Here is a 13622-nt window from a genome sequence, read left to right on the forward strand (position 1 = left end):
GTTGGGAATTAATTCCTCTTCAATCCTGAGGGTCCCTGGGGGCCAACTAGCCCACCACTTACCTCCAGTAAGCACCACTGCGCTGTGTTGCAGAGAGGTGGCCCAGGCCATGCCCCTTTTTACACCACTCTGCAATGCAGCTATGTGACGCTTACTGGAGGTAAGTGGTGGGCTAGTTGGCCCCCGGGGACCCTCAGGACTCAAGGGGACTTAATCCCCCAATTTACAACGCACCAGGGGGTGCGTTTGCACAGTGGTGCAGGGAAGGGGCGTGGCCTGATGTCACAAGTGTGGAAACGCACCCAGTGGCGGGTTTTAAGTTGGGGAATTAAGTCCCCTTGAATCCTGAGGGTCCCTGGGGGCCAACTAACCCGCCAGTTATGTCCAGTAAGTGCCACAGAGTTGCATTGCAGAGAGGTGTAAAATGGGGCATGGCCTCGGACCACCTCTCTGCAATGCAGCTCTGTGGTGCTTACTGGAGGTACATGGTGGGCCAGTTGGACCCAGGGACTCGCAGGATTCAAGGGGACTTAATCCCCAAACTTAAAACGTGCCACGGGGCGCCATTGCACAGTGGTGAAGGGAGGGGGCGGGGCCTAAGGTGACATGTGTGCAAACACGCCCTGTGGCGTGTTTTAAGTTGGGGAATTATGTCCCCTTTAATCCTGAGGGCCCCTGGGGGCCAACTAGGCCACCAGGTACCTCCAGTAAGCGCCACAGGCCTGCGTTGCAGAGAGGTGGTCCAGGCCACGACCCCTTTTACACCTCTGTGCAACACAGCTCTGTGGCACTTACTGGAGGTACCTGGTGTGCTAGTTGGACCCCAGGATCCCTCTGGATTCAAGGGGACTTAATCTCCCAACTTAAAACAGCCACAGGCGTGTTTACACAGTGGTGAAGGGAGGGGACGGGGCCTGAGGTGACGTGTTCAAACACGCCCTGTGGCGCATTTTAAGTGGGGGAATTAATTCCCCTTCAATCCTGAGGGCCCCTGGGGGCCAACTAGCCCACCAGGCACTTCCTATAAGCGCCACTGCGCTGCAGAGACATGGTCCAGGCCATGCCCCTTTTAACACCTCTCTGCAACACAGCTCTGTGGCGCTTACTGGTGGTACCTGGTGGGCTAGTTGGACCCCAGGGACCCTCAGGATTCAAGGGGACTTTATCCCCCAACTTAAAACGGCCACAGGGCATGTTTGCACACATGTCACCTCAGGCCCCCCCACCCGTCCCTTCACCAGTGTGCAAACGCACCCCGTGGCACGTTTTAAGAGGTAGTTTTAATCCCCCTTCCCTATTATGAACTAGGGTCTTACAGAGGAGGTCATGCTAATCACAGGGGTACCCCAACGCATAGTGTTCTCTAGTGTATGTAGGTGTTTTCACTGTATTCTAAGTGTCTTTTAGCATAGCATTGGCTCTAGGCCTGGTTAGTCAGAGTCAGTTACCACCAGTAACCGTCTGAAAAAGTTGTGGGCACAGGAGGACTTTCTGCTCCTCTGTTGGTTCTTACTGCACATCTCTTCTTCTTCCTGCACTTTTCTTCATCTTTGTGGACTTCTGTTGCTTTTTTCTGCATTTCTTTTTTTTCTTTCTGTGCGTTGTTTCTTCTTTCATCACATGTCCTACCTCTGTAGGCATAGTTAGAAACTAGCATTTAAAAAACTTTGAAATTCTCTGAAAAACCTATAGGTTTTAGGCACGTTATAGTTAGAAATTAGCATTTAAAAAACCTTTGAAATTCACTGGAAAAAACCATAGCTTTTAGGGAAAGGTATAGTTAGTTGGACATTTCACTCGTTCAAAACCATAGAAATTCCCCCGTTATAGTTATTTCAGCTATGCACTGCTGATGACGTCACATATTACATCACTCATGACACTCTAGCGCCAGGACACCGCAAGGTAATCGTGTACTCTATAAGTTATAATAACATAACATAACATAACATGGTCACTGACATCACTGATGACATCACTAATGACATCTCAAATGACATCACTGATGACATCACTGATAACATCATCCATGTGATAATTTGATGCATCTTCTCACACCCTAATATAACCTTTAATACACCCACTCTAAATTACAGACTGTCATTCTCAAAACCATAGACACTCCAACACCAATAACTACATACCCACTCACTGATTCTTAGGTTTACAGACACATCCACTCACTCACCCGTACAGTCACTCATACTTATGATCACTCAGTACAGGACTATCATATGCACTCATACACCTATATAGAAACTCACACACCGCCACTCATCCATAGAGGTACTCACACACCTAGTCAGTCATGCAAATAATTAATCACACTGCCATTTAATCACCTGTACAGTTATACACACACCAGCTCACTTACTCATACAAATACTAGCACATACTTACGCTCTTATACAATCACTGATACAAGCACAGACTTATCCATACAGCCACTCTCACAATCACACGCTCTCACTTATAGCCATTTATATCCTCCATCATACATATATACTGCCTCTCACATATGTAGTTACTCACACATATACAATTGAGATATACATTCACTCACTAACACACCCATACACACACTCACCCACCCATACAGTCCATCATAGAGGCACTCTTGAAACCATGCACCCAGTGAATCACCCACTCACACATACTCACTCACACTCGTACAGAGTCACACACACCCCACCCACACAAACACTCAGGCACTCATACAGATACTCAGACAACCAATCAATAACCCATATAGACCCTCATGTAGCTATTCACAAACCCATGCAGCTGCATACACACCAACAGACAGACGGATACAGACATTCACACAGTTTACTCACTAACCCATGCATTCAGTAAGATAAGTTTAATCACTCACTTATAGAGTCAGTCACGCACCTACTAAATCATCCATGCAGACACTTACATACACACTCATTCTTCAATGCGCCTTTCCCTATATATATTAAACATATTTAAACTTTACAGAAACACACAGTCACTGGATGATGTCATCAGTGATGTCATCAGTGATGTCACTTGAGATGTCATCAGTGATGTCATCAGTGATGTCACTGACCATGTCATCAGTGAAGTAATATGTGACGTCATCAGCAGTACATTGAGGGGGCGCGAGTTATAGTTAGCTGAACTAACTATAACGGGGGAATTTCTATGGTTTCGTACGAGTGAAATGTCCAACTAACTATAACTTTCCCTAAAACCTATGGTTTTTGCAGTGAATTTCAAAGGTTTTTTATATGCTAATTTCTAACTATAACGTGCCTGAAACCTATGTTTTTTTCAGTGAATATATATATATATATATATATATATATATATATATATATTCACTTAAAAAACCATAGGTTTCACAAACGTTATAGTTAGGAATTAGCATTTAAAAAACCTTGCAAATTCACTTAAAAAACCATAAGTTTCACACAGGTTATAGTTAGGTGGACATTTCACTCGTAAAAAACCAATGAAATTCCCCCGTTATAGTTAGTTCAGATAACTATAACTCGCGCGCCCGCAATCCACTGCTCATGACGTCACATATTACATCACTCATGACATGGTCAGTGGCATCACTCATGACATCACTGATGACATCATCCTTGTGATAGAGTGGCGGTCGCGCGAGTTATAGTTATCTGAACTAACTATAACGGGGGAATTTCATTGGTTTTTTAAATACTAATTCCTAACTATAACGTGTGTGAAACCTATGGTTATTTAAGTGAATTTGTACGGTTTTTTAAATGCTAAGTTATGTATTTATGAATATATATATATATTTATATTTTTTTAAGGTTTTTCACCGTGCGCGCACCGCCAGTAGATAATATATACATATATATATATATTCACTGAAAAAACCAGAGGTTTCACACACGTTATAGTTAGCTGGACATTTTACTCGTAAAAAACCAATGAAATTCCCCCGTTATAATTAGTTCAGCTAACTATAACTCGCGCGCCCGCAATCCACTGCTGATGACGTCACATATTACATCACTCATGACATGGTCAGTGACATAACTGATGACATCACTGATGACATCTCAAATGACATCACTGATGACATCACTGATGACATCATCTAGTGAGTATGTGTTTTTGAAAAATTTCAATATGTTTAATATATATAGGGAAAGGCCTGTTTAAGAATGAGTGGGTGTACAAGTGTGTAAATGGATGATTTTCTGTGGTGCATAACATGATTCTTTAAGTTAGTCATTAAATGTATCTTACTGCAGACTAGTGATTAAACTGTGTAAATGTATGTATGTGTCTGTATGTTGATGTATAAGTGGCTGCATGGTTTTGAGAACAGCTATATGAGTGTCTATATGAGTTATTGATTGCTTGTGTGAGTATCTGTATGGGTTCATGAGTGTTTGTGTGGGTAGGGTGTGTGTTACTCTGTGCATAGATGTGTGAGTGGGTGATTGTATGGGTGCATGGTTTTAAGAGTGCATCTGTGAGGGACTGTATGGTTGGATGAGTGTATGTATGGGTGTGTTAGGGATTGAATGTATATCTCAGTGGCACATGTGTGACTAACTACATATGTGAAAGGCAGTATATATGCGTGTAAGAGTATATAAGTGGGTAGATGTGAGAGTGTGTGATTGTGAGAGTGACTGTATGGATGAGTGTATGCTTGTATCAATGAATCTCTAAGAGCGTAAGAATGTGATACTATTTTTATGAGTAAGTGAACTTGAGTGTGTTTCACTGCCTAGGTGAGTAAATGGGAGTGTGATTATTTGCATGATTGAGTAAGTGTGAGAGCACCTCTATGGATGATTGGTAGTGTAAGAGTGTCTATATATGTGTGTGTATAAATTCATATGATACTTTTGTATGAAGTGACTGTAAGTATGAGTGACTGTACAGGTGAGTGTGTGGAGGTGTATGTAGACCTAAGAGTTAATAATTGGGTATGTAGTTATTGGTATTGCAGTATGTATGGTTTTGAGAATGGAACTCTTAAATGTTTAGTCGGTGTATCAAAGGTTATATTAGAGTGTGAGAGGATGTGCTACTCTATCACAAGGATGATGTCATCAGTAATGTCATCAGTGATGTCATTTGAGATGTCATCAGTGATGTCATCAGTGATGTCACTGACCATGTCATGAGTGATGTAATATGTGACGTCATCAGCAGTGGATTGCGGGCGCGCGAGTTATAGTTAGCTGAACTAACTATAACGGCGGAATTTCATTGTTTTTTTACGAGTAAAATGTCCAGCTAACTATAACGTGTGTGAAACCTCTGGTTTTTTCAGTGAATTTGCAAAGTTTTTTAAATGCTAATTCCTAACTATAACGTGTGTGAAACCTATGGTTTTTTCAGTGAATTTCAAAGGTTTTTTAAATGCGATTTTTTTTATTTTTTTATTATATTTTTTTTAAGTTTTATTTATTTTAAAGTTGAACAGCATAGTTAATATCTTCTATTAAGTTATGTCCACTTTTTTTTTTATATATAAATTCTTGGGGTGCGCGCTCAGAGCGCGCACCTAGTACATTTGCGTACATTTTTCATGAATTCCGGCGTACGTTATTTACGTACACATACATACGTTTTACTGCATGCTCGGAGCGCGCACCTAGTACGCATGCGTACGTACGCATGCTTACGTGCGTCGTATGTACTCCACGCGGTACACTTCCGTATACGCGTAGAGTACGCGCGCTGACGTTTACGCATACGCGCGTGCTGCGTATGCGCGTTACGTACGCGCATAGTGCGTAAGCGCATGCGCGCATACGCGTTCGCGCATGCGTAAGTGTACCGTGCGCGCAGGGAGCTTGCTCGGTGCGCGCACCTCGGGGTATGTGATGAATAAAACAACACTTCTAATTGGTTTTCATTACTTTCAGTTTCAGATTGTTTCAACACCACACCCAATCCCCTCATGGCAAGTCATGTGATCCAGAAACATCACTTTTCATTGGTTCAAAGTACTTTCATTTCCAGATTCTTCCAAAATCACACCCACCACCCTCATTGTTAGTTCTGATTCCCTAGGAGAAGGAGCTAATCTGTGTGTTGAGATACAATGGCAGAGCAGCAGCCATCTTCTGAGAGTGAGCAGGACACTCTTGAGAGACAGAGGCAGAGGAAGCAGAAAGACTCCTTTATATGGCAGTTTTTCACTTTTCCAGAGGGACAAAAGAAGGTGAATGCACCAAAGGTCACCTGCAAACTGTGTCAGCGCGTCCTGTCACGTGGGAATCCTAACAAGAAGTATTCTTTTAGTATTCATACTATGACGAGGCACGTTGAGAAAATGCATCCAGTGACTTTTCGTCGAGCTTCTGGAGCAAACCCTCCACCTGCTCAGCCGACGACATCTGCAGCAGCTCAGCCGAGCACATCTTTGGCAGCTCAGGCAAGCACTTCTTCTGCAGTGGTGCCTTCACCTTCTACCACACCTCTGGATATTCGTCCTTGTTTTTTGAGGATGAGTACTCACTGCATGGATTGTGGTCGTCTAATTACTTTGGGTGAGAGCAGTATTGATCTCATTCAAAGAAAATTTGAGGAGCATCCTTGCGAGAGGCCATAATTTTCTTATTTTTTTTTTCGTTTTTCTCTTCCTCTGTCCCTACATTAACTCAAGGGCTCTTTTTAGAGCCACCTAAAATCAAAACACCACAACTTGTTTTTTACAATCTATTTCTTTTTTTTTTTTTAGAGTGCGCGCACCCAGCACGCACCCAATGGGTTTTTAAAAAAAAAAATTTTTTTTCACCTTTAGTAAACCTTCAGGAACTCCCTGAGAAAGAGAGGGGAGTGGCAAAGTAATTAAAAAAGAGATGGTGTACATTTCACAGATGAACTGAAGACAGTCTTCCTATTAAACTTTAAACTCTGCATCAGTATTTATGTATAGGTACCAAAAAAACATAATAGCTCATTTTTGTGCTGCATTTGAATTGGCTGTATTTACAAGGAGAGGAAAAGACACACAGAGAGGCTTATCCTCTCCTTGTAAATATGGAGGAGCACCCTGCGCCACTAGTGCGTCAAAGAAAATTGACGTAGTGGTGGCGCAGGTGGCTTGTAAATGTGCCCCAGAGATGTTAAGGAAATTAAGGGTGAAACAGACAAACCAAGAGTGACAGATACAGACACAGAGAGCAAACAACTGACAAGGAGTAAGGCAGTTAAAAAGACTAAGACATATGGATACAGAAAAAGAAACATAGATGAAAAATTAGTGATGGAGGTAGTAAAGGTAGGGGAGTAGTAGAGAAGGAGTGAGGGAGTTACAAAAGAGTAGTAAAGCAGGAAGAGAGAGTGAGAAGAGAAATGAGAAAAGTAGAGTAAGGGGAGGTGAAGAAAAGGAAGCATGAAACGAAACCAGTGACACATACAGATATGTTAAACTTACCTGACCATCAAAATAAATAATTTAGATTTAAATGTTTTTATTTAATTGCAAAGATAACTGAATAACATCTTCTAAATTTTCTTTCTAGTTCTGAAAAAAAGTATTAATATTCAACAATACATTGTATTAAACAGTGCATGTTTTTTCATATTTAGCAAAGCAATTTTTTGCCCTTTTTTTGCTGTTTTCAGAATGTTTTGATTTTCACTGAAAATAGTGAAATCAATTGTATTCATAATTTAACAGCGGGCAAAAAAAAAAAACAATCTGAAAGATTGTTTAAAAAAGCCCCAAATGTATCCTCACTAAAACATACCTTAATAGAAATGTTAAAAATACCTTTTAAGAAGAATAACAATTTCCAAAAAATAACGTCTGTAAACCTTGTTGCAAAAGAACATTTTCCAAAATAATATCTGTCAAAGAAGTCCACAATTGTTTGTTTTACCTTTCCTTACGGCCAAATGATAAGTGTAAAATCTCTTTTGAGCGAAATATCCAATTTAAATCCTTTTAAATTTTAATAATGCTTTCTTCCAATGATGATGTTAGTATTTAAAATTTGGGTTTCAGAAAAATTAGGTAACGATTGGGTAAATCATAAGGCAAACGTTGCTTGAAAATCAATTGAGAATCATTACACAGTGTCCATCCTTTTTCACATTTAAGATAAACTGTGTAATGACCAGAAGTTATAGAAGGTCCATCATGAAAAATGATTGCAACTGCAACAAAAGTTTTTCCAGATATTGATAATTGTTGTCCTGTAAACTTCTTTATTAAAGTGTCCAATTTTGAACCATCAGCTCTACAACGTTGCATCATTAAAATTACATACTGTCCATATTTCTTTAAAAATAACGTTGACAACATGTCTGATTTACATTGAGAACATTCCATGTTGTGATTAGCATCTTTAACTAATTTACTAAAAGTCACTGTTTCACTCTCTGGTAATGGTAAATATATGAACCTTTCAGAATCAACATTACTACTGCTTGTGTTCATACAGTTATCACAACAATGTTCCCATTTATAAGAGACACCAAATACATTTTCTACTTCTACCCCTTCATCTTCCAGTACCATCAGGATATACATCAAGAATTCCTGTGCATCTTGCTGGACATTTTGTGTAAACTGTGTACATCCAGAACATACATCTAAAAGATTTCTAACATCAGAAGCACTTTCTATTTTAGTTTTATCATTACTCAGCTTCTCATAGAGGAGACTCAGCAAAGAACAGAATCTTTTTTCATGATTTAGTGTTATCTGCTCTTGCAAAAATTCAAGATAAAATTCAACATTCAGCACTACATTTGCGTAGCAGTTGACACCAGAGCTATTTTCAAAATGACAACCAACAACCTCTTCCACACTGTCCTTTTTCTTTTTGCTTGCAGTCACATCACTATCTTTTTGTTTTCTCTTCTGTACACCCTCATTACAGATATCCTCAAATCTCCTTTTCCGACAAACAACACGTTTTTCAAACACAGGATACTGACCTAAATGAGGAGCATAGCTTTTTCTTAATCTATTATACTCCTTTACACAGTTTGCATCAGCACTTACTTTTGAGTCATCAAAGTCTATCATGAATAAACCAGATAATTTTTTCACGCGTGACAAAGCAACATATGCCATACCTTCTTTAAAAACACTAGATCCAATGTTTACAAAAGCACTATCAACAGTTAGTCCTTGAGACTTGTGAATAGTTACAGCATATGCTAGAGAATACGGAAACTGCCTTCTACGCACATATAAGTCTTTCACAAGCAAGAAACGAACTGAACAACGACAAATGTCTTTAACCTCTTGTATCTGATCAAATTTTATTTTTAAACATTCAATTCCAACTTTTTTCTGGTAATTAATAAAACCTACAACTCTTCCCATAGCTCCATTCACTAAACCTTTCTCTACATCCAAATTCCGTCCTAAAATTACTCTACAGTTCATACACACATAAAGATTCTTTTCCAAACCAGCTGTTTTTGAAATGTTTTTCTCCAGAGAATCCAATTTAGTACCCAATTTGCCTGTCAAATATAACAGTTATTCGTTCATGTTCTATTTTATCCACAGCTTCCAGTTTTATGATCTCTTCATTTTCCAATTTCAAAAGTTCTTGATTGAATACAGAGCATTCATGTAGTGTTGGCATTAAGCAGATTACAGTATTTTTTTCTGCAATTTCCTTGTATATTTTCTCTGGTACTATTTGTTCTGTTGGAAACAAATTACTCAGCAATCGACTATGTAATGCTTTTCTGCCATGTTCTGTGAGTAGTCCAATTCTTATATCTTTCAGAATACTTGCATAGTCCTCATCATTGGCTTGCCTTATATTGGTAATGAGTTCCTTATACTCAAAATATGTCCAAATATTTACATTGCCTATACTTCCTAATGACTTTTTTGTGTCTTCATGTGTAAGTGTATGGAATACCGGTTGTCCTTTAACTGGAGTAAGTTGCAAAAGATCTCCAAAAACTATGACGTGTTTTCCTCCAAATAGGACGTCAAAGTCTGTCTTCAGAATTTGCTGCATTCTTAAATGCACAAAGGCAAGCATTAAGTTTGATACCATGCTTACCTCATCAATAATCAGTACTTTCATTGTCTTCAATACTCTTGAAATACATGCTTTTCCTGCTAGTTTGTGGTACTGTATTTTGTTCTCATGCTCTACTGGTAACATTAGCAAACGATGTAAGGTAACTCCTTTGATGTTATACGCTGCTAACCCAGTTGGAGCAGTAACAACACAAGACAAAATGGAATCCATTTTCTTCTGTAGGTAGCTTCTAATTACATTAATTAAGAAACTTTTTCCAGTTCCTGCTTGTCCACTTACATACATTCTCATTGGCTCTTTATTTTCATGTAGTAATCCGTGATCAATTTTTTCTCTGACTTCTTCATAAATTTGTTTTTGTTCTTCATTCGATTGCTCCTCCAAATATGTTAAGTCTACTAAATCTTCCTGAGCTTGATTCATAGCTGTTTCCACTTCGTTCGTAGCTATTGCTGCTTCATTTTCGATGATCGGTTGTCCTAGAGGATCTTGACTGAATGTCCCAGAACTTTGACTGTCTTGAGAACTGTCTCTAGCTACTTCAGCTGCAATTGTTGCTTCTTGTTCAATTTCTTCATTTAACATTTGAACATAAGTTGTGAAAGTACTGCCTTCGACGCTGTCTTTGCTAGCATTGAAGGAATCTTCATAGCTCTGAAATTCTCCAAGTAGTTCGTCCTCTGAACGCCATGGTTTAAACAGCTGCAAAAGTGCCAAGTAGTAAAATTCCTTTTTATCAGGAGTGTCGCAACTCAGCTTCCGATGATTTAGCAAACTTCCTTTTGTTTGCTTCACCAAACATCCTTCCTCACCAATGACTTTATATTTTCCATTGTTGATATCTTCTGTGACATTCCGTTTAAAAATAAAGTTCTGCAGCACTTCATAGAGACACATGTTCTCAAGGTGATGACTTCTTTGTGGATAATATGTGTCCAACATGTTTGTTCTTAAAATGTCTGTACTTTCTGGTTCGAACTCTGCTAAATATTCAATTTCTCGAATAGATTTCAGTACCCGATTTCGCATTCCTGCAAGGCCTAAACTTGCCCAAATTATTCTTCTGGATTTTGAGTACAGACTTGCAGATGATAACCTATCTGAGCATTCATAGGATCCAATTTCTCGATGCGATAACATCTTTAAACTGAAACTGTATAGCTTCTTACTGACAGTCCTCTCGTGAGAAATCTCTTCCCACATTTCCTTAAATTCCGTGTTCTCAGATTTAGTGATGTAAGATGTGACATATCGAGCAACAGCAATAGAATTGTCAGCCACATACTGAATATCCATGTTAGCATTCCACATGGATAAAATGACTGGGTTGTAGTCATTTATATATTTTGACTCTTCTTTTCTTCTTAGGTTGTAGGTATTTTTAGGCGATTTTCTTGTAATGGTATGTCGCACAGCTGACATAAAACTGTTTACTCTTCCTTTTGAAAGAACAGGTCGTGGAAATCCAAATCGACATTTTGTGTAGAATTTATCTTTACTCTTGTACTTCCGTCGACAGTATTTTCCACACCGATGACTTTGGAAACGTAAAACTTTCTCTTTTAAATTTTTCTCTTCTGTGCTTTTAGGTATAGCACATGTTGCATATCCTTCGATGAAACTTAAAACTGTATCATCAGAATCTGTTCCAAATTTTGGAGCATCCTTGATCCACAACAGCATATGAATATGAGGAGCACCTCTTGCTTGGTACTCTTTTCTCCAAAAGAAATCCACAACTTCTCCAAGAGGTGGAGTTTTTTTTATTGCAGATGAAGGACATCATAGCCTCAAATCTATGATTGAAATATCTGCAAACATTAACCGGATCCAATGAGCACAATTCTCCTGCTGTCTTGTATTGGATGTTTTCAATATTTGAATTTGCCTCTCGAAGAAAATCCAGAAGATCATCCCAAGCGTACTCAGCACAGCTTAGGGTAAGAAACCATGTAGGAGTTCCTAAATTCCGTAACATACATTTCAATTCTCCATGGCGTCGGTACCAATATTCATTCGTCCCACGCTGACAAGCCATCAAATTGATCAATTGAGATTCCAAATGATCATCTCGCTGTAGCACTTTGTTCATAAAATCCTTTGCAGTCACATTACGTAGATGTACTCCAGTTTTCAAAATGTGATTTACTGCATAAGATAGTGCTGACAAGTCACTTTCAAATAAAAGATGGAACAAATAAGGAATACTTTGACCAAATCTCGGATCCTCTGCGTATAGTCTTGTAGTCCGATACTCAGAAGCAGGAATCTGTACTGGACGTTCCTCATATCGTCCTCCTTTTCCTGTAGAAAACAGCTGGGGAAAACAACGAGCTTCCAAGCTCTCCTCCCATACACTCACGGGAGTTCCTTGTGCTTTCTTCATCTGAAACAGATCAATAGCATTTCCCATAACTTCTTTAGAATGTAGAGGATGTATGCTGAAATGTTCATAAATTTCTTCTTCTTTTGACTTATCCACTTTTTCAAGTTGCCCAGTTGGTATTCCTGTGTCTTCTAGTATTTCTTCTTCATCTTCATCCATATAAATGGCTTCATACCATTTATTATTTTTTTCCAAATACAAATTTGTTCTTTGTATTTTGCGTACATCCACCAGCTCCAGCCAAATTTTCTTATTCTTCGTAGGTACACCATTAACCAGAATAACTAATGGTTCAGTTTCCAAAGTATCTGCATCAATTGTTTCCATATTTTTTTTCAAATCCAATGGCAAATACACAACTCTTCCTTTTAAACCTCTTTGTAAATCCGAAGGAGGTAATTTACCAGTTTTTGGCTCCATACGCACTATGGTCTGAAACGGATGGACACATTGAATGAGTATAGACTCATACATATTTAAATCAGAAAGTTCTGGAGGAATATCAACCAATTCTAAATTATTATGTACAGCTCTAGCTGGCATTCTATTTTCTTCTAACTTGTTATAACAGTATTTACAAATACGCTGATCTTCACCCAAATCAAAACAATTTTCCAGAAATATATATGTGGCAAAATCTTTCCACTTATAATTATCTTCATTTTCACTTTTTTTATACAGATCAACATTCCTTGTTTGATTTTTGTAATGGTTTCTCCGGCAACATATACAAGTAATATTTGGTCTTTCATTAGAGATGATAGCAAATTTTGTCATTTCATCATCAAAATTTTTACTAACAGTGAGTTCTACATTCTCTTCCACATTTTCATCAATAACTGTGTCATTTTCTGCACTTTCTTGTTCTGGACCAAAGTAACAAAACTGAATCTCATCAGTAACCTTCACTACATCTGATACAGATCCACGGAACAGAGCATTATTCAACTCATTTAACTTTAGTGCTGGACTTTTAGCAAAATACAATGTTCTCACAAACTTTCTCATTTCAGTATGATGAACAGCCAGCATCCTAAAATGGTGAAAAACACTTTGACACACTTTCCTAGATAGACAAGCCAGAGAATGTCCTTGCAAACCAGTATTTTCTCTCACTCTGCATGGATCTAGTCTTTGAAGCACCTTAATTTTCTGTTTAACACTCTTTTTACTATATTCTCTTAGAAAGTCACGTAATTTATCAATAGATTCCTGACGCACAGTACAAATACTACTAC

This window comes from Triturus cristatus, chromosome 4_1 (genome assembly GCF_964204655.1).
Source record: "Triturus cristatus chromosome 4_1, aTriCri1.1, whole genome shotgun sequence".
Classification (NCBI taxonomy): Eukaryota; Metazoa; Chordata; class Amphibia; order Caudata; family Salamandridae; genus Triturus; species Triturus cristatus.